Source organism: Ictidomys tridecemlineatus, chromosome 9 (assembly GCF_052094955.1).
Source record: "Ictidomys tridecemlineatus isolate mIctTri1 chromosome 9, mIctTri1.hap1, whole genome shotgun sequence".
Classification (NCBI taxonomy): Eukaryota; Metazoa; Chordata; class Mammalia; order Rodentia; family Sciuridae; genus Ictidomys; species Ictidomys tridecemlineatus.
In genome coordinates, this window is record NC_135485.1 from 131,788,779 (window position 1) to 131,816,411 (window position 27,633).

Below are 27,633 nucleotides of genomic sequence, written 5' to 3' on the forward strand. Positions count from 1 at the left end.
TATCATCACACACATATTGCTCCTATTGTTGCAAAGGGGTGTGCTTGATCAGCTTTTGCTGAGATTTGCCAACTTGACCATTTTTTCTTCACATCTTCTCACTTTTCTCTGGTTTTAGATGAATTTTAAAGAAATTTCTGGTTTAAAAAAAAAATGAATGTTTTTGATTGAGCAAATAGGGCCCCTAAATTTCTGGTTTAAAAAACTTTCTGGTTTTGAGTTTGAAATTTAGCCTAAATTCATTAAGGAAAGGAAATGAAATGGATCCTATTTCTCATCTCATTCTCCTTTTATCAGACAATTCTGTTAGAATAGTGAAAGGGTGTACCAGTCCATTTAGGTTATGATAACAATGTAGGTGGCTAGTAAACGATAAAGATTTATTTCTCACAGTTTTGGCAGCAGGAAATTCCAAGGTCAATGTGTAACAGATTTGGTGTCTGGTTCACCAACTAGTGCCTTCCAGTTGTGTCCTCACATGGAACCTGGAGAACTGGTTCCATGCATGAGGGCAGTGCCTTTATGAACTAGTCACCTCCCAAGGTGGTACCTCTTAAAGCCATCATATTGGTGATATAGTTTTCAACATTTAAATATAGAGGGAACAGAAAGCTCAATCCATAGCGGGGGGAGACATTGTATTATTTCTCAAAATTAAAAAAAATACTTTAAAAATATTCTGTCCCTATATTTTAAGTGAACATTTTAAAATATGGCTGTATAAAGACACATAAGGTTTAGTTTTTGTTACTGGATTATAAGAGTTATTGGTAAGTGGCCTAAATAAGGTTTCTATTACAAGTAGCCATAGACTGGGTGACTTACAGACCACAGAAATTCGTTTCTCATGATTATGGAAGTTGGACATCTGAGATTGGCCAGCATGGTCAGGCTCTGGTGAGGTCTCTCTTGGATTCTGGACTGCTGACTTCTCCCTGTACCTTACATGGTGGAAAGAGAGCACACTACATCCATGGATTTTTCTTTAAGGGGATTAACCCTAATGACCAAACTACTTCTCCAAATTCCCACCTTCAAACACCATCACCTTGGAGATTACATTTCAATATACAAATTTTAGAAGAATGCAAATATTCAGTCTAGATTTTTTTCACTTCTGGCCCCTGTTAATTCATGTCCTTCGCACTTACAAAATATATTTGTTCCATTCCAATAGTCTTCAAAATTCTTGACTCATTTAGTATCAATGTAAAATCTAAAATTCAAAGTTTCATCTAACTATTATCATCTAAATATATCCCTTGATGTTCAAGGTATGGTTTGACTGGGGAAAAAATCCCTCTCAAACTGTGAACCTGTGAAACAGGAAATTATGTGTATACAAAATAGAGTGGTGAAATGAGCATAGGATGGACATTCCCAATACCAAAGAGAAATATAGAAAATAAAATTCAAAACATAGCATGGTTGCCTTCATGAGATCTTGAAGCTCACAAAGGATACCGTTAGCTTGTTGCTCTGTCCTCCCTGCCCACTGAGATAAAGTTTTGCTTCTGAAATAATTCTGTTTTCAGGTTTCTTCTGGGTTTCCCTACCCCCATGACTTTGGGTAGAGGCCATGGTCTCACCTTTTGAGGCCAAGGAGTCAGTCTTGATCTCTGACTTACTTCATGTTATTCCGCCCATGTATTAAGGAAAAGCATACATTCCCAGCTGAATAGCTCCACAGCCCCATCCTTTACAATTCAAGAAGTCCAACAGCCTTTATTCCTTCTCTCGCCTTTGTCTTTATTTCAAAATGGCAATCCACCTTGCTAGGGTAGTAAATTAAGTCTTCAGCCACACAAGGAGACCATTCTCTTTAGCAAATGATCACTTGGTCACACCCTCAGAGTTCTCTTCCAAGCATTCAGTCTCACTTTTTTGCAACATAGAAATGCTGAAAATTTTCCAAACATTTATGTTCTGTTTTTTTTTTTTTTTTCTTAACAATTCTCTCTTTAAGTGATTTCTCTCGTTTTTACTATAAGCATTCGGGAAGAGTCAAGCTATTCTTTCAAAACTTTTTTAAGAAATCTCTTTAGCTAAGTATTCAATTTCATTGCTTGCAATTCCGTCTTCCACAAAAGCAACAGAATGTAAAAACAAGTCTGACAAGTTCTTTGACACAATATAATGAGAACTGTCTTTTACCATTGTTTAATAACGTATTCCTTATTTTAAAAACCTTACAAATGGACATTATTGTCCATATATCTGCTCTCGATTTTGTACATGATTATATAGTCTCTAAGAAGACAGAAGCTTTTTAAAGAAATGATTCTCTTTCTTTCTGACTCTTCACCAGAATTACTTAAAAATTCCCTTCATTACAATCTCAGCTTCTAGTATATACTGTAAAACTCTCCTAGTCGGTCCCCAATTCCAGTTCCAAATCCACTTATACATTTGTATAGCAGCACTCTACTTTGGCTATCAACTTCTGCCTAAATCAGTTTAGGCTGCAACGTGAAGGGACCATAGACTGGGTGGCTTGTAGATGACAGAAATTGTGTTCCTCATACTTCTGGTGTTTAGAAGACTGAGATAAAGGTGACAGCATGGTCAGATCCTGGTAAGAGACCTCTTCTGGATTACGTTCCGCTGACTTCCTATTGTAGCCTCAAATGGTGGAAGGAGCCGAGTAGCTCTCTTGCTTGTTCTTTTAAAGGCACAGATCCCCTCATGACTGAATGACCACCCCAAGGCTCCACCTCCAAATACCATCATATGGAGTATTAGACTTCAATACGGGAATTTTTCATGACGAGAACACAGACATTTGGTATGTAACAGTTATAAAACTAATTGTGTAGATGGAGCATTAAGTATGAATATAAAGGAGAAAAAAATTAAATAATTTTTTTATGCTAACTTCTGCATTACTTGAAAAAATAATGTAAGAAAACCTTTGTAAATAAAAATATTAATTTAACAGAGAATTTTGTTTGTCTTTTGCCACTTGGAGAAAGAAATCGTAAGCACAGTAGAGAAACTTGGAGATGTTCATGGGACATTTTCCTCATTATATCCTAAGAAGAAGTCATTGGTTTTTCTTGATTTTGTAAAAACTGAAGTACAGGTTAATACACTGTAGTAGGAATATTGATAATATTGACTAGAAACCCAGGAACTAAAAGAAAAATCTCAAGTCCTAAAACTATTACTAAACGTTTGGATTAAGATTCAACTGATTTACATCATTGGTGAAAACCCAGGTAAGCAAAGCACAAAGACAATTCTTAAAATATTTTCATTTTCCACCACATATGATGCTTTCTTACATGTGGAGCACTCCCCATTAGATAACATCAGCGGCTTTTCTCTTTCCCTTCACTTAATCTTCTTCTGGAAGATGTAATTGTTTCTCTGATTATTGAAGTTGAAGCAGCAAATAAGAAGGTGGAACTCCTTCCCTTCTGCTGCATTCATCTTGGTAGGGAGATGCCTACAGAGTACACACTTTTGCTCTGCTCCTCTGGGCTACAAGTGTTATAGTAGGACTTTCATAGCGGAAAAAAAAAAAAGTCAAGAGTTGGCAAAGAATGATGATGGCAGACTTCCAAATAGGCAAAACTTTATATTTCTGAATCTTTCATAAAAATTACTACAATATCTAGAATATAAATGCTTAATAAATTTTATATAAATAATAGATAATTATAACCTGATACATTTTATTTTCCTTTTTTGCTTTAAACTGAAACAATCAGAATAATCTCAGATGATTTTTAAAATAAAAACTCATGTTCTGATAACATGTCAAATGATACAGATAGAACTAAACTGACGTAAGTTGTGATAATGTAATAATCAGGACATCCGTTCATTCGCTTAGTGCATGACTGTCTTTGTGCTGGGAACACTGAGGGGAACAGGGATCAACGGGACAAAAGCCATCTGGCCCCACTGGGGTGGACTCCGTGAACCCTGCCTCTTGTGTTATCCCTGTCACATTGTTCCCTGCAACATGGGCAAGAACTATGTCTCCACACTGACCAACAGAAGGTGGCAAAGATGGTTGATGTCATTCCCAGGCTCGTGTTCCTTCCTGTGAAACTCCAGTTGCTGGCAAAGTCATTCTCTTTCTTGTTTGCTGTGAAGATGCAAGCTGCCAGATTTTGAGTAGACATGAGGAGAAAGCGACATGGCAAAGAGCTGCTAGTGCTTCCCAGGGGTTGAAGGCAACTGCTGGCCAACAGGAAGCAAAAAGAACCCTTGGAAAAGAGGTAGGATGATGGGAGATTGATCAGAAAAAATACAACATTACTGGCTTTACAGTTGGAGCATGGAGGTCCTAAGCCAAGAAAAGTGAATAACCTCTGGATGGAAGAAAAGACTAGGAATGGATTTTCCCCTCAGCCTTCAGAAAGGAACACAACCCCACCATGCCTTGATTTTAATCCACTGAAACCCATGTTGGATTTCTGGTCTGCAGAACTGCCTAATCCATTGCCTGAGTTAAAGCCAGTGTTCAGTGTACGCTTAGTGAATGAGCAAATGGATGAAGATCTGGATCCAGTTTATAGACAGAAAAGAAAGTGGTCGAGCCAGAGGGTAGAGAGCTTCGAAGTTTAATAAGCTTCAAAGTCATAAGAATACAATCTGTGTGTTGCTAAATTATAATGAAAATTGAATTTCTGATATCATATAGTCTCTTGGTAAACTTGGGGAATTAATTGGGAAGTAATGGGACACTGACAATTGGGACAGGAACTTCTAAGGAAATTGCAATGAAGCTGCATACTTTGAACCTTGAAACCTTGAATTTTGCTGAGCCTTCTTTAACTACAGAAGCAGCCCTTCCGTCTTTGCCTATGATAGCTAAGTCTCTCCTTGCCTGAAGAAGTAATCTTCTTCCCAGAAGTTGTTGATTTCCCTGACACTACTGATCTCCCTCAAAAATCACCCTAGACCTGTAATGAGACTGACATCTCTGAAAATCCCAGAGAATGAAGTCCAAAGAATATCTCATATAGAAATGCAATACACACCAAAAGGATGCATGATTTTGCCAATTTGCATTGGCAGAAGCCTGAGGAATATGTAAGGTAATATATCACATGAGTAATATACGACAATATATAAAACGAGTGTGAAATCAGGGTAGAAGGAATATAAAGACGGATGAGTCTGAATTGATTAATTTAAGCTCACAAAGCAATGATTCCACATTTATTTATTTACTTGGCCTCTGCAGAGGACATATGGGTCCAAGACAATGACAGTGGTTATCATAAACTCAAGTAATTGCGGCTGCTATTCCAAATGTAGTTTCATTGCTGGAGCAAATCAGCACGTCCTCTGGTACCTGTTATAAAAGGAACCAGATCTGATACTGATCTGGTGAATTCTATTTTTTTCTTTATCTGTTGGTCAGGATCATCAAAAGTAATTTGTTTTCAGCTGACATAGCCAGCAATGTACTTTGATCATCCTATCTCAGGGATATAGCAACTCTCAGCACTACATTATAACCTAGTCTGCAGAGGCTCTCCTTGCCACTGAATTCCAGTGGAATCTTGCTGGTTCATTATATTGACAAAATTTTACTGATCAGATCTGATAAGCAGGAGATAGAGAGTAATATGCACTCATTAGTAGGACATTTGTAGGCCAGAGGATGGGAAATAAACCCCATCAAGAACTTAGGAATTCTCCACTTCAGGGCAATTCCTCCCAGGGTGAAGAGTGCATTGCTGCATCTGGCCTTTCCTAACACTAAGAAAGAGTCAAAACATCTGGTGGACCTATCTGGAGTTAGGAAGCCACATATGCCTCAGGTGTACTCTTCTGATGTATTTCCTGGGGCACCTGAAAACTCCCATTTGTGAATGGAATCCAAAGAAAGAGAAGGTTCTTTAACAGGACCAAGCTGATGTAAAAACACTTCCACCACTTGGATTCCATGACCCAAGATTCAAAAATGCTAGTAGTGTGAGCAGCAGGAGCCTTTACATGATTCTGAAAGGAAATCACAGTACAGGGGCTGGGACTGTAGCTCAGTGGTAGAGCACTTGTCTCACAAGTGTGAGGCACCGGGTTTGTTCCTCAGCACCACATAAAAATAAACAAATAAAATAAAATTTATTATTAAAAAAGTTTTATTAAAAAAGTAAACCACAGTACAAATCTTTAGGGATTAAAGTGAATACATACCATCCTTCATAGACAAATTTCCATTGGGGAAACAGCTTTTGGCTAAGGATGGGGATTTCACAGAGAGTGATTGCTGATCCAGTTACTAAGTGGTCTAAACTGCCAATCATGAATTAAGTGTTTTCCAACCAAACAAGACACCAAGTTGAGCTTATGCTTCATCAGAAAAATGGCAGTGATATAATTGAGATTGGAGTAACTCAGGCCTAGAAGACACAAGTAAATTACATAAGTTCTACTCCTACTTCTTCCCTCTTCCTCTTAACCCACATCTATGACTCACGGGTTCCCTATGACTAATTGGCTGAAGGAGGAAAAAATCTGAGCTTGGTTTATAGACAAACGATCCTCCACCACGTAGGCCATAATGAAACAGGTCAGCTATAGTGATAGCCTCAGTGTGGGATGGCTTTGTAGGTTTGTGGTGAAGGGAGAACCACACAGAAGGCAGAATTCATTTTGCATGGAAAGAGACAAACCTTAGGTCATGTGGCTAAAGGTTTGGCTAAAAGATGAGAGTTGGAAAGTTACATGGAAAAAAAAAATGGTGACAAGGAGATCTGTGCAAAAAAACCTGTAGGTAGATCTCTATGGATGAGAACAGAATGTGAAGACATTTACATCTCAGGGGATGCTCACCAAAGGGTGACCTCTAGAGGAATGGGTTTCTGTATTCTTGGAATTTTAAATGACCCTTTCTTTCAAGCCTCAGTCCCTTTCTTGGCCCCTCCATCATTATCCAGTGGATGCTTGAACAAGGCGACTGTGACAGCAGGAAAGGGAGAACACACAGGCTCAGCCTCAGGCATTTCCACTCAGAACTGGTGATACTGCAAATTTGCCATTTGCAAAATGGAGCTGGGTGAATTGCCTTCTGAAAACTCGCTTTTGATAAATAGGAATTTAGCAATTGGACCCATAGCCAATAAGGTACGACTCACAAAAGTCAGAAAAGAATACCAAACACGTTACTAAACACCTCAAGGCCATAATTATTAAATCCATTTGACTTAAGGAGTGTATACTTTAAATACAAGGTTTGCCAAAAGAGTAATTTCCACAGATTAGCCTCAAATTACTCCCATATCCTTCACCATGTAAAAATAATGCATGTTCAGTCTTTAAAGTAAGTGCAAAAGCAAAATTTGATACTGCATGAATGTATATTGTATTAATATGTGTATTTAGACTTTCGTGATGAAACATATATGAGGTCAATAAAAGTGTTTTACTTTTTGTTTTTCCTTTTTATTATTTCCATGAAAATATACTCATGAACACATACTCATGAACACATTCATAGCTCAAACTTTCTATGCATCCAATAAACTTTTACTTTGATTTCATATAATGAAGTATATCCTACCGATAAGGATTGGTTGTATAGGAGTTTATCATCCTCAAATGAATGGATTCTAGCACAGGTATCAAAGTCCCCTCCTGCAGAGAGGTAAAAAATCTTGTTTTGACCTTTCTGGTAATGATGCAAATGGAATCTTATTTCTCCAGACAACATATACAATTTAGTGCTTTCAGAGAGAGAGAATCAGACTCAACAGAAATCAAGACCATTTGCAGAGGAAAATAAACTTTGCATGGAAAACTTTTCTGGAATATAACTTCAAAACAAATGTTAGAATTAAAAATAAAAACTTGAAGAAAATCCCTTTTATTTCCATGTGATAGAGTCAGTCTCTCTCTCTCTCTCTCTCTCTCTCTCTCCCTCTCATATCATATCATAGTAATTTGTTTTTCTTCATGGTATTGAACAATAACTTTTCTCCAAACAGGGGCATATAATTGTTGTTTTCTTTAAAAATTGGGCTTCTCTGGGCTTTTTCTAAATTATATAATTACCTGCATTTGAATCTCCATGGACAAAAATCAAAAGCTATAAATGCAGCATTCCGTGATTTATAGAGCATGTTGAAACAAAGGATACCTTATTCTCTGGATGCCTTTACCATGGTTATTTGTGAAAGTTCATACTTGGCTTGTAAACATTTTTCAGAATCCCCCTTCCAATTTAAAAAGGAAATTTGTAAAGAAGCATGAATAGGGCCAGGGCAAGCCAACTTCTTTGTTTGCTTAAAGCTAATGAGCATTTGTCACTACTTGACCAAGGCAGGGCTTCATATTTCTGAGTTTATGTTCACTAGTGCTGAACAATTATTTTTATGACATATTTCCAAGTTTCTTCTGGTTCTCCTATTTGAGAAGCACCACACAGTGTGCCTGGGCAGAATTAAGCAAATATGATAGAGTTTTTAAGTGTTCACAAGTTCTTCACCTACCAATCTTCATGACTTTTCAAGTAACACTTTTGCAATGTGATGCCCTTGCAAAACTATGTTGCAGGTTCTTCTGCATAGAGGTGTCATAACTGTAACTGTTCACTTTAAATTTGCATAAGCCATGTGACTAGCTTTGACCACGGGACATTAGTGAATGTAACAGAGACCTAAATGTATTTGATACACTTGAAACACTTTTGCCACTAGGTGAATAGTTATAGGATCCCCTACAGAGGATAATAAATCTTAGGGAAAGAAGCCTTCCCTATTATTGAAGATGATGTCTCAGACATGTGAAATAATTTAGCCAAAATAGTTGAATCAGGTCTGGCACACACCTGTAATTCCAGTGATTTGGGAGAGAGGAGGATTGCAAATTTAAGGCCAGCCTCAGCAACTTAGCAAGGCCCTAAGCAACTTAGCAGGACCCTGTCTCAAACTAAAAGAGGGCTGGGGATGTTGCTTAGTGATTAAGTGTCTCTGGATTCAATCTTCAGCACCAAAATTAATTAATTAATTAATTAATTAATTAAAAATTTAAAAAATAAATATTTGAATCTGTTTCTGAACACAAACACTGCCCAGCAAAACTATTGAAAATGCCAACCCACAAAATCATAAACTAAATAAAATATATTTTTTAAGCCACTAAGTTTTGGGAAGGTTTATTATATGGCATAGAGAATTGGCCACTCAGAAGAGTGGCTAAGATCTCAGCTACTATAAGAATATGGTGCTAGAGGATGAAGACAGTAGAGTGGAAGTAGGCAGCAAAATCTTGGCACCCCACAGCAGTGAGAGAGCTGCTGATCTGAGTTTAGTCATAATTTTACTTTCTTTAACATCTAAATTCTCAGCGTATTCTACAGTATTACTTCCATTTTCCACTTGGATTTATAGAGTTGTGAAGAACATTTTCAATATGTTTTTTAAGGATTTATAGTATATTGTGGCTTTGTTCTGAAGTGGATGTAGTTGCTGGGGATTAGTTTCTCCTCTCATGAAATGTTAGAGATTGAACATCCAAGTGTGATCACGTTGAGTGGGTGTATTGACACTTAGAAATATGCCGAGCCTCATGCAAAAGTAAAAAGAAAGCATCTCCCTAAAAAATTCCTTGTATAACAGTAGAAGAGATAGATAATCAACCCAGCAGATGTGCAAAAGCCAGTGTAGAAATACAGGTAATATGAGAAAACAGATAAGATGCCTTCAAAAGTTTATAACACTCCAATAACTGACCCCAAAGACATCCAAGTAGAGGAAATTCTGGATGAATAATTCTAAAAGTGAATCATTTCATTGGTTGATATACTAAATGAAGATATGAGGAATTAACTAAAGCAGAAAATGCACAATATTAAAGAATATTTCAATAAAAGGATAGCAATTGTGAAAGAGAAGAAAAGGAAATTTTGAAAATAAAAAGCTTTATTAATGAAACAAAGGATTCAATTGAAACTCTCACCAATAGATTAGACCACATAGGGACAGAGTTTTCAGCCTGGAAGACAAGGCATATGAACTTGAACCCTCAGATATCAATAAAGAAAAAAAAAATAAGAAACCATGATCAGAATATGAAAGAACTCTGGGACAACATTAAGAAATCAAATTTAAAAACCATTGTCACTGAGAAAAGAATAGAGAAACAGGATAATGGAATCAATGCCTATTCAGTAAAATAATAGAAAATTTCCAAACATTGAGAGAGAGGTGAAAATTCCAGGATTCATTTAGAACCCCAAATAGATAAGAAGAAAGAAGAAACTTTCTGCAACATGTTATAATTAAAATGCCAACTATAGAGAAAGAGGATAGAGTACTAAAAGCCTCTGGAGAAAAATGTCAGGTAATATTTAAAAGAAAATCAATCAAAATAATCAATCAGAAGAATCTTAAAAGCCAGGAGTGGCTTTTAACATGTTTGAATCCCTGAAAGAAAAGAACTGCCAACCAACAACAGCTAAGTATGCTTTCTTAGAATCAAATGAGAATAGAAATACAAACCTGCCAAAATCTCTGGGACACTATAAAGGTGGATTTAAAAGGAAAGTTTATAACTATGAATGACTAAATAAAATATTAGAAAGATCCTAAAAAGAACAAACCAATTCCAAAACCAGTAGAAGGAAGTTAATAATTAAGAGATGAAATTAATGAGAGAATAAAAACTGCAAAGGATCATTGCAACAAAGAGTTGCTTCTTTGAAGATATATAAACAAGGTTGATAAACCCTTAGCCAAACTAACCAAAAGAGAGAAGATCCAAAATAATAAAATGAGAAATGAAAAGGGAGCTATCACCACAGATATCAATGAAATCCAAATCATTAGGAACTATATTGAAAATTTATGGTCCAGTAAATTAGAACATGTAGAAAGGCTGGATAAATTTCTAGACACATGTGATCTACCAAATTTGAACCAAGAGAAAATAGAAAACTTAAAATACTAACAACAAGCAATATGATTGAAGGGGGTGGGGAGACTCTAACAAAGTCAACCCAGGCAGATGTATCCTTGGTTGAAGTCTACCAAACCTATAAAGAATAACTAACAATCATAGTCTTCAAATTATCATGAAATAGAAAGAGTAGGGATCATTTCCAAACTCATTCTATGAAGTAATATCACTTTGATATCAAAACTAAACACATCAAGGAAAAAGAAAAAGAAAACTACAGATCGATACACTTGATGAAAGTAGATGCAAAAATCCTTAATAAAATATTAGCAATTCATGTTCAATAACACATTAAGAAGATTGTATATTATAATCAAGTTGGTTTCATTCCAGGAATATAAGGATCATTCACTGCATTCAAATCAATACATAGAATTCACTGCATAAATAGATTTAAGGATAAATAAAATCACATAATTTTCTCAATAGATACAAAAAGACTTCCAAAAAATTCAGCATCCATTAATGATGAAAAAAAAGACACTGAAGAAACTAAGGATATAAAGAATTTACCACAATATCATAAAGACTATATTTGATAAACCCAAAGTTGACTTCATACTGAATGGGGGAAAAACTGAAAGCAATATAGTCCTTGAAGTTGCATTCAGAAAAATTTTAGCCAGAGCAATTAGTTAAGAGAGGGAAATAAAAGGAATAGAAGTAGAAAAGAAAGAAATGAAATTGTCACTGTTTGCAGATGATATAAACCTATACTTAGGAAATCTGAAAAGCTCCATCAGAAGACTTCTAGAACTGATAAATTTAGCAAAAAAGTAACATACAAAATCAACATACAAAAATCAATAGTTTTTCTATAGACCAATAAAAAAGTCTGCTGAAAATGAAATCATAACAAACAAAACTATTCAAAATAGCCTCCAAAAGAGTATATAGGAATAAATCTAACCAAAGAGGTGAATGACTTCTACAACAAAAATTACAGAATACTGAAAAAAGAAATAGAAGCAAACACTAGAAGATGGAAAGACTTCCCATGTTCAAGAAGAAGCAGAATTAATAATGTTAAAAGGGCCATATGGCCAGAAGCAATCTACAGATTTAATGCAATCCCCATCAAAATACCAATGTAATTCTTTGTAGAATTACGAACAGTCCTAAATTTCATATGGAAGAATAAAAGACCAGCTAAAGCAATTTTGAGTAAAAGGAGCAATGCTGAAAGCATTACAATGCCCAATTTCAAATCTACAGAGCTATAGTAACAAAACCAGCATGGTACTAGCATAAAAACAGACATATAGACCAATGGAATAGAAGACACAGAGACAAACCCACACAGAACAGTCATCTAACCTGGACAAAGATGCAAAAAAAAAATACATTGGAGAAAAGATAATAACAAATGTAACAAATGGTACTGAGAAAACTTGATATCCATATGTAGATATGAATGAAACTAGATCCCTATTTCACTTTGTGTAAAAGTCAGTCCTAAGTGAATCAAAGAAGTGTTGGTCAGATTGTAAATTAGTGCAGCCACTATGGAAATCAGTGTGGAGGTTCCTGAAGAGAGTAGAAATTAAATGACCATGTTTTTCAGCTATATTAATCCCTGGTATTTATCCCAAAGAGTGAAAAGCATACTATATAGCAATACATGCACACCCATGTTTTTTTTTTTGGTGGCACAATTCACAATCACCAAGTTATGGTATATATCAAAAAATGAATGGATACAAGAAAATGTGATACACACAATATATTTATTAAAAAGAATGAAACTATGTTATTAGCATGACAATGAATAAAATTGGAGAACATCATGTTATACAAAATAAGCCAGTCTCAGAAAGTCAAAAGTTGTATATTTTCTTTCATATGTAGAAGTTAAAGAAAAAACAAGAAAGAAAAGTGGGGGACAAGGATCTCCAAAAATGTAGAAGGGAGACCAGTGGAGGAAAAAAAGGGGGACAGGGGAGGGAGGAAAGGAAGGGAAGAGGAAGTACTAGGTAACAAAATCAATTAGATTATTTTATGTGCACATACAAACATGTCACAGTGAATCTCACCATTAAGTCTAGTGTATGATCACAATGCACTAGTAAAAATGGGCCACATATAGCTGCCCCAGTGCTTCAGGGCCTATGGCAAGGCAGCACGTCATGGCAGAGGGCACTTGGCAGGGCAAAGCTGTTCACAATCCAAAGCAAATGAAAATGGAAAAGGAAGGGCCTGGAATCCAACTGCACCCTTCAAGGACATGGCTCCAGTGGCTGGATGCCTCACTAGGCCCAGTTCCTAAAGCTTCCACACCCTCCCAGTTGCACCAAGGTGAGAACACATGGGTTGTTGGGAACATTCCATACACAAACTATAAGAAGCCTTTGAAACCAAATAGAACTAGGCCAAATCCAGGTTCTGTTAAGCCGTTTAGAGCTAATCACTTCATGCTCAAAGATTAGATTCTTCATCTATAAAGTGATAAAGGGATCGCTATAAAGTGATATATGGGTGATAATACCTACCTTGTAGAATGTTAAGCAGATTAAATACGATCACATTTATCATCTGCTTAAATAGCAGCTGGTACATGGCAAGAAATTAAAATGTAGCTTTGTCATCACACAAATATGACAAAATTGAACAGCCCAGAAGAAAGATTAGGTATGTTATAAGTTCCCTTTGTGGAGGACACAACTCCAAGGTTTGTGCTAGGCTCACTGGAAGCTGCTAACATGTTTTGCTCTTGCAAAGAATATCGCGCACTTGGTTTGGTGGCCACGTTAAAGTGATCTCCCTTTCTCAAGGCTGCCAGATCTCCAGCTTTGTACTCCAATCTTCTCCCTTGAATTTTCCTCCACGGGTATCCAATGACTTCATATTACTGTAGCCCCCCACTTAGCCACCTGGCAAAGCTACCTTCGTGTAGGGGGGTCACCATCCCATGGGACTAAGTTCCTGGCCTGCTCCCCTCCATTAGCCCACCCTATTTCCCCTATTGGTTCATTCCTGGAGAGTAAAATGATTAAACTACCATAATACACGGCGAAACACATGGGTCACTCCACTACCTCCCCTATGTAATACACCCATATCTTTTAAGTGTTTCAGAAATTTTGTTTCTAAGAGGCTGGAGGACTCAGACAGGCATCTGAAGGCAGGGCTAGGGCCGCTCTCCTCAGTATCTAACATCTTATTTTAGGGTCACTTGGCTGCTGCTTCTGTCTCGCTGACTCCTGACATTCAAGGCAGCAAGAAAGCCCAATTGAACAAGTGCTTCACTGTGGAACAATCCAAAAGGAATCCTGATCCCTGATAAAAGGTTTTTGGTGTGGTTTCTGCTTGACTATAACAAATATATTTTACAAATATATTGTATAAATTCACCACTAAATTTAGTGATTGCTTTAAGCAATTATCTTTGTTAAAGACCCGATGGTCAAAATAACTTACATGTGTTTTCCTCATTTCTTAAAATGTGTTGAAAAATAAGAATCTATTTTAATAAAAATAAAGGGGAGAATGATAATAAATTCTTAACTGCTCAAGTTACCTACAGGTTCTTACATTTCCTTTCCAATCAAAAGGTGCTTCTACTATGCTTAACCCAGACCTGTGTTAAGGCAAGCAACAGTCGGATCAAGAGAAAAATGTGAAAGAAAAACAGTATGGAAGGGTACCAAAACATAGGACATGGGCAATCTCCTCCACTATCCCAAGAGAATTTCACCTTGGAGTCCTCGTAAAGTGATCAAAGGAGCAGCTGACCCGGACGCTTTGTAATTGTCTGTCTTAGTACCTGTGCTCCCAAGCCTACAGTTTTGTCATAAAAGCCAAGGCCAGCTACCCACCCAGCTGGGTTTCACAGCTCTAGGGTGTGCTGAGAAACAAGGGCCAGAGTCTCTCAGAGGCTCCCAGACCAGCCAGCCTGCTGCAGAAGTGCTCTGCCTAAGTTCCAGTCAAAATACATGGTTATGATATGGAGCCTCGGGAGAGCCACTGAGGAGGAGAAAATTTGCATGGCAAAGTAAACCCATTGTTAGATTATTGCAAGGCATCAAGTGAGTTCACATGGGTTTCTGTTCATATTAATTTGGAATACAGAGGTGAGAATGCTGTAGCAATGAGAAAGATTTTCAAATTTGGAGCAAAATGCCTAAAGCTTAGCAGATGACAGTCAGGGGCACATGGGGATGGCAACTAATTTTATTAATTGCATGTTACAGTTTGGATATGGTCCTCAAAGACTCGTGTGTTGAAGGCTTTGTCACAATATGTAGCACTGGTGGGAGGTGGTGGAACCTTCAGGCGGTGGGGCTTAGTGAAAAGTTGTCTCTGGAAAGTGCTCTTGAAAGAGATATCAGTACCCTGACCTCTTCCTCTCTCTCTCTTTGCCTCCCAACTGCCATGAATTTAGCAGTTTCTTCTCCCAAATGTTGATGATGTACTGTCTCACCACAGGTCTAAGAGCAAGAGAACCGACTGACCCTGGAGCCAAAATAAAACTCTCTTGCTTATAAATTGTTTATTTAAGGTATTTGCTCTAGTGATGTAAACCTGACTAGTACATCATAGGATCTGGATTAACAAACAACAAAGGAAATGGAGTCTGAGAGCTGTCTGTGGCTGGTGTTCGCTCCTGTCTCAGGTGACTGTTGTGAGAGTAAGTCTTTAATCATGGAATTTGAAGACAAGCCTGACCACTCTCCTGAAGTCTTAGTTCTGAGACTCTACTGAAAGGCAGCTCGGATACTCTTCTCTGTAATGACTCCTGCAACTGTCAGAGTTAGCTACCAGGTGAAAAGAAGAGGAAGTATCAAAGTGGGACTCAATCCCAGAATCAGGATCATCTCATCTGTCAACCCACAAGTTGAAAGACTGTGCAGGAGGGAACAGCTCCTGGAAAGGGAGCACCCTGGTGTATCAGAGTGGGATCAGGTGGAGCATCCATGCAGCGTGACCTGGTGAAGTCAGAGCCGAGGGGAGGAAGACACCCAGCTGAAGGGGTGTCCCAGGAAGAGCAAGGAGGGTGCCCACCTGTGAAGGAGCCTCGGTCTGAGAAGGGTGAATAAAAAGGTCTGCTGCAGGGCAGCCAGCATTTGATGGAGAGGGCATCTGCTGCTGGGTAGCCAGCACAGAAGGCTGAGCTCAGCCTCCTCACAGAGGGGAATGGGTTACAGACATGGAGATGGATTATAGTGCAAATGTACTAAGGATCACGATGGCCACTTCTCTCAGTGTCGGAAAAGGGGATTACAAATTCAGAAAGAAGAAAACTGTATTGAATCCTATGACATGAAAATGGAATTGTATTGGTGCAAACTTGTTGGGAAGAAAAAAATACATAGTGTGTATGTGTGTGTGTGTGTGTGTGTGTGTGTGTGTGTGTGTGTGTGTATAATCTCCCCTAATTTTCCAAGTCCCTAACTCCCAGTTCAAGAATGTCAGGTCATACTGCAGAGACACCCCAGATCTAATGAACAAATTAAGTTTTCAGGTATTCTAAATATCATTCTCCATTAAATGGAGAAATTCCTAACTCCAGGGTTGTGACAGGGAAACATACAAGATGGCTCTTCAATGTCTTGTGCTAAAAAGCAAGGGATTGCTCAAAGGAGAAGGACTTGTCAAAAAGAATTCAAAAGACAGTTTGGAAAGGTTCCCACTGGCCAATCAGCCAGGAGTTGAATGTGAAAATAAATAGTGATAATAATGGAGTATAATCCATTGAATAAAATAAGATACCACGGGTCCACATATGTTTAAATGAATCAATTAAAAGTTTAACAAGTGATGAGATGGTCACAGTTTCGAAATACTTCACCACAAAATCTTTCAGTGAGTAAACTTGCTCACTGTGAGACATCACCTTTACCAAGTTATCAAATTTTATTTGTAATTGAAGAAATCAAAACTGTCCCCTACCTAAAAGGATGTCAGACAAGTACAAAAGCATGATGTCTTTGACATTCCTGCCAAAGACACACAACTCAAATCCAGTCACAGGAAACATTAAACCAGTCCATATAGAGAGATCTAAGAAATACATTGCCCAAAGTTACAAAACCAAGGAAAGATTTGGAACTCACTTAGACTGAAGGAGAATGGAGAAACTTGATGAATAAATATAATAGATAGTTCTGCTGGGCCCTCTTGCTGTAAAGGACCATGTTGATCAATTGGTGAAATTTGAATGGTGTCTGTGAATTAGCGAGTGTATGTATGAATGTCAATTTCTTGATTTTGATCATTGTAGTGTGGTTATGTAGGATAAGGTCCTGTTTATTAATGTACTTGAAACTCATGGGGCATCACAGAGGCAACTTGGTCTCATGTGGTTCCAAAAGCACCCACAGACATTGCAAAATGTCTCTGAGGGTGTTGGGCCAGGGGGAGAAAATTGTTTCCAGTTGAGAACCATTGGAACAGGAAAAACATGGGCTCCACTTGAATATCTTAACGCCTCTGTTATAAGACTACCCAGAAAACCAACATCTTTGTAGACAGTCACATAATATTTTACACGAAGATAAATGGAGCAGAAAATCCTAATAAAACCGACCGTGTTAATTTACTCTCCTAGGTACATAAAATATTAGACCTTGGGGAGTATACTATCCAATTTTTTCATTTCACTTAGGAAGAAGAATCATCTTACTCTTTAAAAATAATTTTAAATTTTAATTGATGAAGTATTTGCACATAGGACACAGTATGATAATTTGATATATGTATAGAATATGTAATGATTTTAGCAATTATTAAGCTAAAATGTGCTCAACACAAGAGACTTTGACCCAGTTAGACTTCCACTAAGACATTTTTTAAAGCCTCCTTCTATATATTTGCATGACAGGAACACAGTAGTTTTAGCTTAGCTTTCACTATTTTTCTTGGTAACATTTTGCTATTGCTGTATTATAGATTACACTTCTCGGTTGTTTTCTGTATACTTACCTTAGTTCACTCTTATTTCATCAGCTGGAAGTGCTAAAAATTGTATGACATAGGGAAATGCTTATTACTTCATTCTTGCCTACTCCTACTGTTACTCATGAGGGAGCTCTTATAAATAACACAAATTTTAAAGTTGAATGTTTCTTCTGAAGAAAAGCAACATAAATCAATTCCTTTCTGAAGCTAAACATTTATATACCTAAGGATAAGCCTGTATGGGAAGTGCTGATCAGATATAGTGCATCAGAGAAATGCTGATGTCCAGTGCCTTCTAAGCAATAAGTAGGTCTTTCTAAATCAATATCCACAGGTACCAAAATATAGTTAGATAAGAGGACCAAGCACTATCGTTCTATAGCAGAGTAGGGTGAATGTAGTTCAGAACAATCTATTACATATTTTGTAAAGAGAAGAATTTAAAGCTTCCTGACAAAGAAGTGTTTCAAAATACAGAAATGCATATCACCCTGCTTTAATCACCTATTTATTTAATCACATGGCAGGCTTTTATTGAGTTATCCTGTACCTCAAAACACATACAACTAATATTTGTTTACTTAAAATTTTTTGAATAAATAAAAATCCCCATACTCTTACCTCCATAGTTGTTGAGTCTGTCACCTCCCCTGGCTGTTTGGAGGCATGAAGAAAGTGATGATAATATTATCTGTGATGGCAAAGGTTCAGGATATAGAGGTATGCACATCTGTGAGTGACACGCTTACGATTTGTGCATTTCACTGTGTGCAAAATGTTTCTTAGGCAAACAGAAATTTAACTCTAGTTAGTGATGTGTATGTTGTAGCATTTATGGATAAGGTAACTAACTGATGATTTTGAAATGCAGCAAAAATAAGTAAATAAGATGAATTGGTGAATCACATAAATAAATATTAATACATTACTATCTAAATCAGAATCTGTATCTATAATGGTTAAGTCATATGATGAGAATAATTATCAGGCCCTTTGGTTGTTTTCTCCTTGATGTGGAGTCTACCTAGGCCAGGGTCATCCATGTCATAGATAAGAGGCTTTCCTTCATTTACTCTCCTAACAGCTGTCTTCCCACCAATACACCTTTTTGCCCAGCTTTGCACTAGGCGAAAGAACTCCTGAGCTGGAGTTCTCACATTTCAGTTGGGAAATCATGAACACACCTGAAAGGTTAATTATGATCATAAAAGCTCTATGCTGACAGAAAGTATATAGGAGCTTGGAGCTAGGAAGAATAAAAGACTGGACCTGGTTGGGTAAGAAATAGGCATTCAAGAAAGAAGAAAATCTTTGGACAAAAGCTGAGTGGCATAAGTAAAGACTCTCTTTTCATATTAAAAATTTTCTCCTTCCAATCAAAAAGACTGTCAAAATTCCATGTACCCTCTGTTCTTGTCACTGAGGCTCGTGTCGCATTATGTCTGTCTCCTGTAGAAGGGAGAAAGGCCATATGGCTACTTTTGTTCTTATAATAACATTACTGGCTTTAAATTCAAGTAACCTTTCCTTGGATCACAATATGGAGTACACATAGTACAAACAGCTTACAATCCCCTGTTCACGGAGCTAATGAAGTTAACATTGGTCTCTTAATTTTGTTTGCCTTTTCATTTTCTCAACATCAAGGAAAAGAAAATTAGATCAAAATTAATGTTTAGGCTCAAGAGACATTGGACTTCATGCTACTCTCTTTATTACTCCAAATGTAATTAAGTATGTTGACTTCAATAAATGTACCTTCTGCTATGCATGCATCGATTTCAACAGTAATGAGTTTGCATTCATTATAATTTATTTTAGCCAGATAATTAATACCGCTCTTGTTTATTTCTTCAATCATGAAAAAGAATGAGTGTTTGCTTATTTGTTTGCACATGGTGATGATTCAATGGTCTTTTGTATGCTACTAAATTGGGGTATATAATAAGGCACAGACTAAAAGGGAGCTTCAAATCTTCCACCATTGATCTACTGCTCAGGCCCAAGAACACAGAAACCATTCCTTAAAAACACCCAGGTACATCGATTTTTATTCTGTGCAGTGCAGGGGACTCTAAAAATCACTATGCACAGGTGGGCATATTAAGAATAATCAATTAAATTCTTAGATACCTAAGATTCACCTTGAATAATAATCTTCAGTCTGATCATTTTGCTTTGCTATTTGGGAAGCCAAATTTTCCATCCAACTTGTAATTTTTCACACTGATTCCGTATCTTCCTCCCTGCCTGTTTACTCTATCTAGTTGTTTCTAGTATTTTGGTCCCTTTAGTCTTTCCCTGACTCACAGGTAAATATTCTGGATCAATTTCCTATTAGATCTTGAAAAGTTAGGACACCGAAGAAAGAAAATCCAAGGGACAGACTTCACCTTTGCACTATTTACCAAAGACTTCTTTTCCTTCTTTCCTTGGTGTTTTAGTGTTCTCCAAAGAGGCAGATTATGTAATGGGTGGGAGGGGGCAGGGATTATGAGAATACAAGGAACCAACTCACATGATGATGGAGGCCACATTCCAAAAATGACAATGAGCAGGCAAGCCAGAGCCTTTAGCAGGAGGGCTCAAGATGTCTCTTCCAGTCTAAAAGCCAGCAAGCCTGAGACACAAAATAAAAGCTAAGATTTTAGTCCAAGTCTGGAGGCTGGGAAAAAGAACCAAAAAACAATGTCCCAGCTCCAGCAGACAGGAAGATTTTCCTCTCAGATTTTTAATTCTTCTCAGGTCTTCAATTGATTAGAGGAGGCCCACTCACATTAGGGAGAAGCAATGTGGTTTATTGGGTCTGATTCAAATGCTGATCTCCTCTAGTAATGCCCTCACAGATACACACCAGAATCATGTTTGGCCAAACATCTAGGCACCCTTGGCCCAGTCAAATTGACTCATGAAATTAACCATCACACTTAGTTTCTTTCTCACAAAATACATGACAGCAGCACATTTATATTTTTCCTGCTCTTCTTTAGAAACTCACCGAAATGATGAGAGAAGACATTTTCTCAATATTTAAATTCCAGTGACTTTTGCAAAAAAAAGAATGACTTGTTGTGTATCAGTAATGCAGTTCAACTGACATCTCTGTAGTGAGAGAAGTGCTTTATGATCCAACAGTGTCCATTAGTTACTTGTAACTGTTGAGTCCTTGAAACATGGCTAGTGCAACTAAGAAAGTTAATTTTTAATTATATCCTAATTGATTTTAATTTAAACCACCTTCTGTGACTAGGAAGTTATCATATTCAATATCACAACTCCACTGATATATTTTTTGATATTCTCAAATATCCAACGTTCAGATGTGTGAACCTTGTCACTGACCTTTCTTTGTAGGAAGAAAAATATCAAGAAAAAAAAAGTATATGATAGATATCTTGATGATTTATATCTTGAGATTAGGTTTGAACTTCTGAGTACTGACCTCAAGGAGCCACCAGAATGAAAATGAAAGACACTTAACTCTTTTCCTGCTCCATGTACAACTCACTCTAAAATTATTGCTCAAATGAGTTCACTCACTTCAATCCAATAGAAGTTAGACATTGGGTCTCAGATACAGTGATGTACTCCTCAGAGACTCCATTCTTTTAAGAACTACATTTGCATTTTAATTACATGTTAAAAGAGTTGGCTACAATGCAAGCTTCCTACATGAAAGAAGGGGGTTTCTAGAAAAAGAATGCATGTCTATCATTGTACTTGGAAACTTGGAAACTCACCATTCTATCATGAGCTCAAGGATTGTTTTAGTCAGCTTTTTCTCTACTGTGACTAAAGGATCTGAAAAGAACAATTTTAGAAGAGGAGAAGTTTATTTGAGTTTCATAGGTTTCAGTCCATGGACAGCCAGCTCCATTCATCCAGGCTCCAGGAAAGACGGAACATCATGGTAGAAGAGTGTAGTGGAGGGAAGCAGCTCACATGATGATAAGAGAGCAGAGAGAGACTCCACTAACCAGACACCAAATATACACCTCAAAGGCAATGACCTCAATGACTCAACTCCTTCAGCTACACCCTACCTACCTTCAGTAACCACCCAGTTAATCCCATCAGGGGTTTAATTCACCGATTGGGTTAAGGCTTTCATAACCCAGTCATTTCTCTTCTAAACTTTCTTGCCTCATCTCATACATAAGCTTTGGGGGACACCTCACATCCAAACCATAATAGGGGTCTCCCTGTCATATTATATAGATGTCATCTTCCATGTCCCAGGCCTTCCATTAGAATTGGGGGATAAGCTGTAACACAGCAGAGAATTCTCAAAGGAAGTATGACATTAATGATACTTACAGGTGGGCGAGGAACAAAATGATCAGAGATAATTGAGTCACTACTGTGCCAATATTTCACGAATCAATAGTCCACAGAAGGTAAAGCCAGTAAGTGCATTAGAATGTCATTCGAATATTTGTTCTAAATATTCTAAATGCCACATAGATTATATTTGATCCTTATTATAGTATATAAATATTAAATCAAACCAACAACACTATTAAGTACACTATCACTTCTTGACCAGATTTTCACCTCTTGAATTATATATTTTCAATACATAATACCTGATCCTTAAGAGTTTAAAAAAAAATTCTTGGCATACTAATAGAGGTCTTAACAGCTCTTCAATACAAAGAAATAGACTGTTTACAATACCCCAAGGCCAAAAGAAAATAACTGTACTGCCAACAGACCTTTAGTAATTCAAAGTAGTCACCTGAAATTATATATTCCACCCCCATATGAAGAATATCAATTATCTTCACCTCCAGTATAGAGTACGACATTGTCAATATCAGGTGGAAATTTGGCCTTTTGCATCCTCAAGTAATAAACAAATAAATTTAAAAGAAATGCAAATTTAGTCCCACGGCTAAAATTCTCTATTAAATCATGCAAATAATGTGTTTTTGATGAAATTCATTTTTATTGACTTAATTTTTTTTCTCAAGGTCTAAACAATTTTTCTTCTGAAAAATTTCAGTGATGCCAATGTTCTATGTCTCTTCAAGTCATTCTAAATATGTATTTGCAGTCTTTCACTCCCAAACATATAAAAAATATGAACGTTCTGCTATCAAACCAAGCCAAAATCAACTGGCGGAGATAGAGATTGAAAAGTCCATTTTACTCAGGCTGTGATGCTTTGGCGGGACAAAATGACACACAGAATTAAATATGTTATTTTTCCCAGAAAAGTGTTTACTTTTTTCCTGAAAATCCAAGGTATGGGCTTCTCCAAATGCAGAAGCTCCACTATGTGCCAGAACACTGGACTGAGCCATGGAGTAAGCACAGAGCCATTTGTGCAATAGAATGACAGCTGTCTTTGCTATCAACACTAGAGATTCATCTACACAGGTTTATCCCATTCCTGGAAACAGTTCTTCATTGGCTTTTAGTTCTTTATTGGTTTTCAGAATTCAGTTTTGGTTTGGACCAGGGTTTCTCCGTCTTAGCACTATTTATATTTGCCTGGATAATTCATTGTGGAGGGCTGACCTAGGCACATAAAATGATTAACAGCATTCTTTTTTCTATCCACCAGAAGTTTGGGGGCAACTGTGCCCTTTTTATGAATTGACATAAGGTGGGAAAAAAAAAAAAGGAAAGAAAAAAAAAAAACTCCTACGAGGATGAAAATTTCCCTTAATTCATTTGCAATTGGAAACCCCATTTGGGTTACCCTTTCAGTTGTTTCAGATAATTCAGATGGTCACATCCATTCTTCCCTCACTCTTACGAGCCATGCTTCTCAGAGAAGTTGTGGTCAGAAGGCCCATTTGAAATGAACTGGGAAAGAGTTGAAGCAAACCAATAGTTGATCAATTTTAAATGCGTAAACATGTCTAATTTCTTGATGGCAACTTCTAGAGATTGCAGCAGAACATTCACTTCATTAATAGAAAATAGAGTTTTGGAAAACTTGTCTCAGGAGGGCCTCAGTGACCTCTTTAGCTTCCAGTACAAGGAAAGTCAACCATATGGTTTTCTCCTGCTGCCCCACCTTCTCTTGCTCCCTCCTCAAACCGTCAGCCATGCGGGTGATAGACAGTATGTGGAAGGGACCCATGTTCTAATAAAAAGTTATATCCAAATTTTTTGAGTTTTAGATTCTCTTTGCTTTTACTTAACCTCAATATTCTCTCTACTTTTTAAATGTTATTGTTAGTGCATTATAGTTCTGCATAATAGTGGGGCTCATTTTGACATTCATAAATGCTCATACTATAAATTGCTCCATTTAAACCCCCAATAATTCCCCTTTCTCTTCCTTCTTATTCCCCTGATCCTTTTGCACTATTCTACTGCTCTTTCTATAAATTTCTTGCTTTTAAAAAAACAATGCACCATAAATATACATAAAAGTGAAATTCATTGTGGTATATCCCTACATGCACATAGCATAGTGTGGTCAATTTCATTCTGCAGTTCCTCTCTTTTCCCACATCCGTCTATACCACACCTCAATTCCCTTCCTCTACTCTACTGTTCTTGCTTTTTTATAATTCCTTAATTCTCTCCAGCTTCCACATATGAGATAAAAACATTTGGCCCTTGACTTTTTGAGCCTGGCTTATTTTACTTAGCATGATGTTCTCTAGTTTCATCCATTTACCATACAATGACATAATTTCATTCTTTATACCTGAGTAAAGCTCCATTGTGTATATGTATCATATTGTCTTCATCTCTTCATCTGTTGACGGGCACATGGGCTGGTTCCATACTTGGCTATTGTGAATTGTACTGAAAACATTGTTGTGCATATATCACTGTACTGTGCTGATTTCAGTTCTTTAGGGTAAATACTGAAGAATGAGATAGCTGGGTTGTGTGGTGGCTTATATTCCTAAGTTTTTGAGGATCCTGTTATTGGGGCAGGTCGCTCAGAAAACAAATCAAGTCCCAGTTGTATCCAAATTAAAGTGTTAGCTGGCCAGCTGGCAACTACTCCCTGAAGGACCAATAACTGTCTATGCAAGGAACAGCCCTTAGCCTGAGCATTTTAAGATATTTAAAGGCAAAAACCATATCTTGGTTGACATAGCTACAAGCAAGCAGATACAGAAGCTAAATTGGGCAGTTAGCAAGACAATGCAATGGGTACACTGGTATTTCCCACGGGGCTTTCCAGGTTGGCATAGCAGCAAGCAAGCAGAAGGGAAGGGGTTCAAAATGACCCTAGTTCAGTTACTAATATCTAGACAATCAATCTCTGAAAGGTAAAATGTCCAAGAAAAATGGAAACCAAAGAGAACAATTTTACATAGTATAAGAATTGCTACTTTGTATTGCAAGTATGCTATGCTAGGTAACTCTTAATGGGTACAGAGGTGGGACTTTCCCATGGGAGAAGCATTTCTTACATGATATGGAGTCTCAGGGTAAAACAGAGTCTGTTTGGTCAATGTGCATATAGCCTGGCCCATAACGCTGTTTTCCAAAGTGGTTGTACTAATTTGCAGTCTCACCCACTATGTATGAGTGTAACTCTTCTCCACATAAACAGAAACTTAAAGAATTCATGAATAGTAAGCCAGCACTACCCAAAATACTTATTTCTCTCTAATTTTAAATCTGGATTAAATGTTAGTTTGAGGTAGCTTTAACGAGTTCACATTAGTCAACATTATATAGAGAGCTATGTTGGCAAAATGACTCTCAGTGTTAAAACTCTAGTTTGCCTCACAATGTGGGCAGCCAGAGTGTGGAAGACCGCCAATGCATAGCAGATTTTGACGTCCAGGTGATGGAGACTGGTAGGAAATATAAAACCAGTCTTGAAAGGCAGGCCGGATTAGAGGTCAAGACAATCCAATCAAAGCTTGTCAAAAGATGGGGAAAGAGGATTTAAATACAGAGTCCATTTGGAAGAAGACAGAAAAGAGCCTGGAACGCCAAATATCAGATGTAAAGTAACAACCCAGCATCATTCTCTGGGAAGATTACCTGGGTTTAAGTCAGTAAACTTGTATACAAATAGGCACCTCCATTTATGAGCAAAAGATCTCTGTCTAGGCCTCAGTTTCCTCACCAGCAGAGTATGCCTCATAGGGGTGTTGCAAGATAACACAAAATGACAGGTGTAAATACTTAGCATCGTTTGTGGTTACGCAGCAATTTTAACTAAATGATATGTTTGCTTATTATTAACCTTCCTCCCAGGAGCAAGAAGAACATGATCTGAAAAACTAAACCACTGGCCAAGTCCAACATAAGAAAACTAAAACAAGACCAGGGACACATCAATGGATGTGATGATAAATATTAATGGCCTAAGTCTAGACAGAGCCTGTTACATGGTGGAGAATACATCAAACAAGCTGTAGCTCTGTTACTCCTAAACTATAATTACCACCTGGGCTGGGGAGCCTAAATCCCTAAGAAAATACTGAAGGGAGAAAATTTACAGAATTGACCAGATTATATAAATGACCAGATCTCTGATACTACATATTGTGAGAACTCAGATTAAATTTAATTATAGAAAACTCAAAGAGAGAGAGAGAGAGAGAGAGAGAGAGAGAGAGAGAGAGAGAGAGAGAGAGAGAGAGAGGTTGTTTGTGGCCAGACAAAATATTATATGTGCACTCCTGTGATGTTGCTGAACAGAATGTTCCAACAGAAATTTCCTAATGGCCTGAGATAGCTAAGATAGCTCCACTTTAAAAGACTGGGAAAATGTTGTTTGCTCATTCATGATCAAAAGGAAGATTTTTTTTTCTGCAAAAGTAAAACCAAAGAAGTCTGACAATAAAGACCTGTTAATTCATTTGGGGCTGAGAATGGAACATGGTGTTTGGGATTTAAGAATTCTACCCAACTAGCATTAAGGGAAAGAAGAACTTTCTGAAAGGAGACCCATGAACAGGAACACCCACATGGTTAGGTCACCACTAAAAACTGGGGTACCCTGGAACTGGACACTACTTAGGTCTCCTCTATCTCTAATTTTGTCTATCTCCAGCTGTTCCAGGTGGGTATCTTTTCCTGCTTCTCTCTGCATATTCATTCCATCTCTGGCCACATGATTCTTCTGAGCATTCCTATTTGCTGTGCACTGTAGCCATGTCTTAACTCTATATCTGCCTTTCAATCTCAAACAACACCATTGCCTGAAACAACCATTGCCAGATTCCTGAACTAGAGAAACAGATTGGAATTTTTCTCCCTGGAAGTAGACCATACAAATAGCAACCCTCTGGCCAGTCTTAGACAGACTGCTCGAGGGTCATTTACTTTCCTAAATCTAATCAACTTGTTCCATTAGCGTAAGGAACTGCACACGAGGAAGGCTCACCAGGGTCATAGAGATAAGGATTACTACAATCATGGGACTATTTTACCACCAAGGTCTATGTGCGGGAGAGTTTTAATCACACATGGGCAGTGGGTTTGGAATTATGGTCTTGGTCCATCCATAATACCTGGGCAAAGGCTGTCTGAAGAGCCAGCCATTTTCTCTTCTCAAAGAATCTTCAGGAAAGCCTAGCAGGAGACCTTCAGCACCATGGGGTAGGTGCAATGAACATGCACCTTTTTTCATATTTTCCTTAATATGAGCTTCTCAATTGTTTGCACATATTCTATTCTCTTTTTTCTGTCTCTATTTTTTTAAATGTCATCTATAATTGGATGATTATAGAAATATGTGATTACCTATTCTGAGATTGGCTGCTATTGGAATGTGCTGTGGTGGCCACTCAACCTTTGACTGTTTATTATATAAACAATCCGATAGCACCTCACATGATGAAACTGCAAAGACAATAGAATAAGCAACAGGACAGC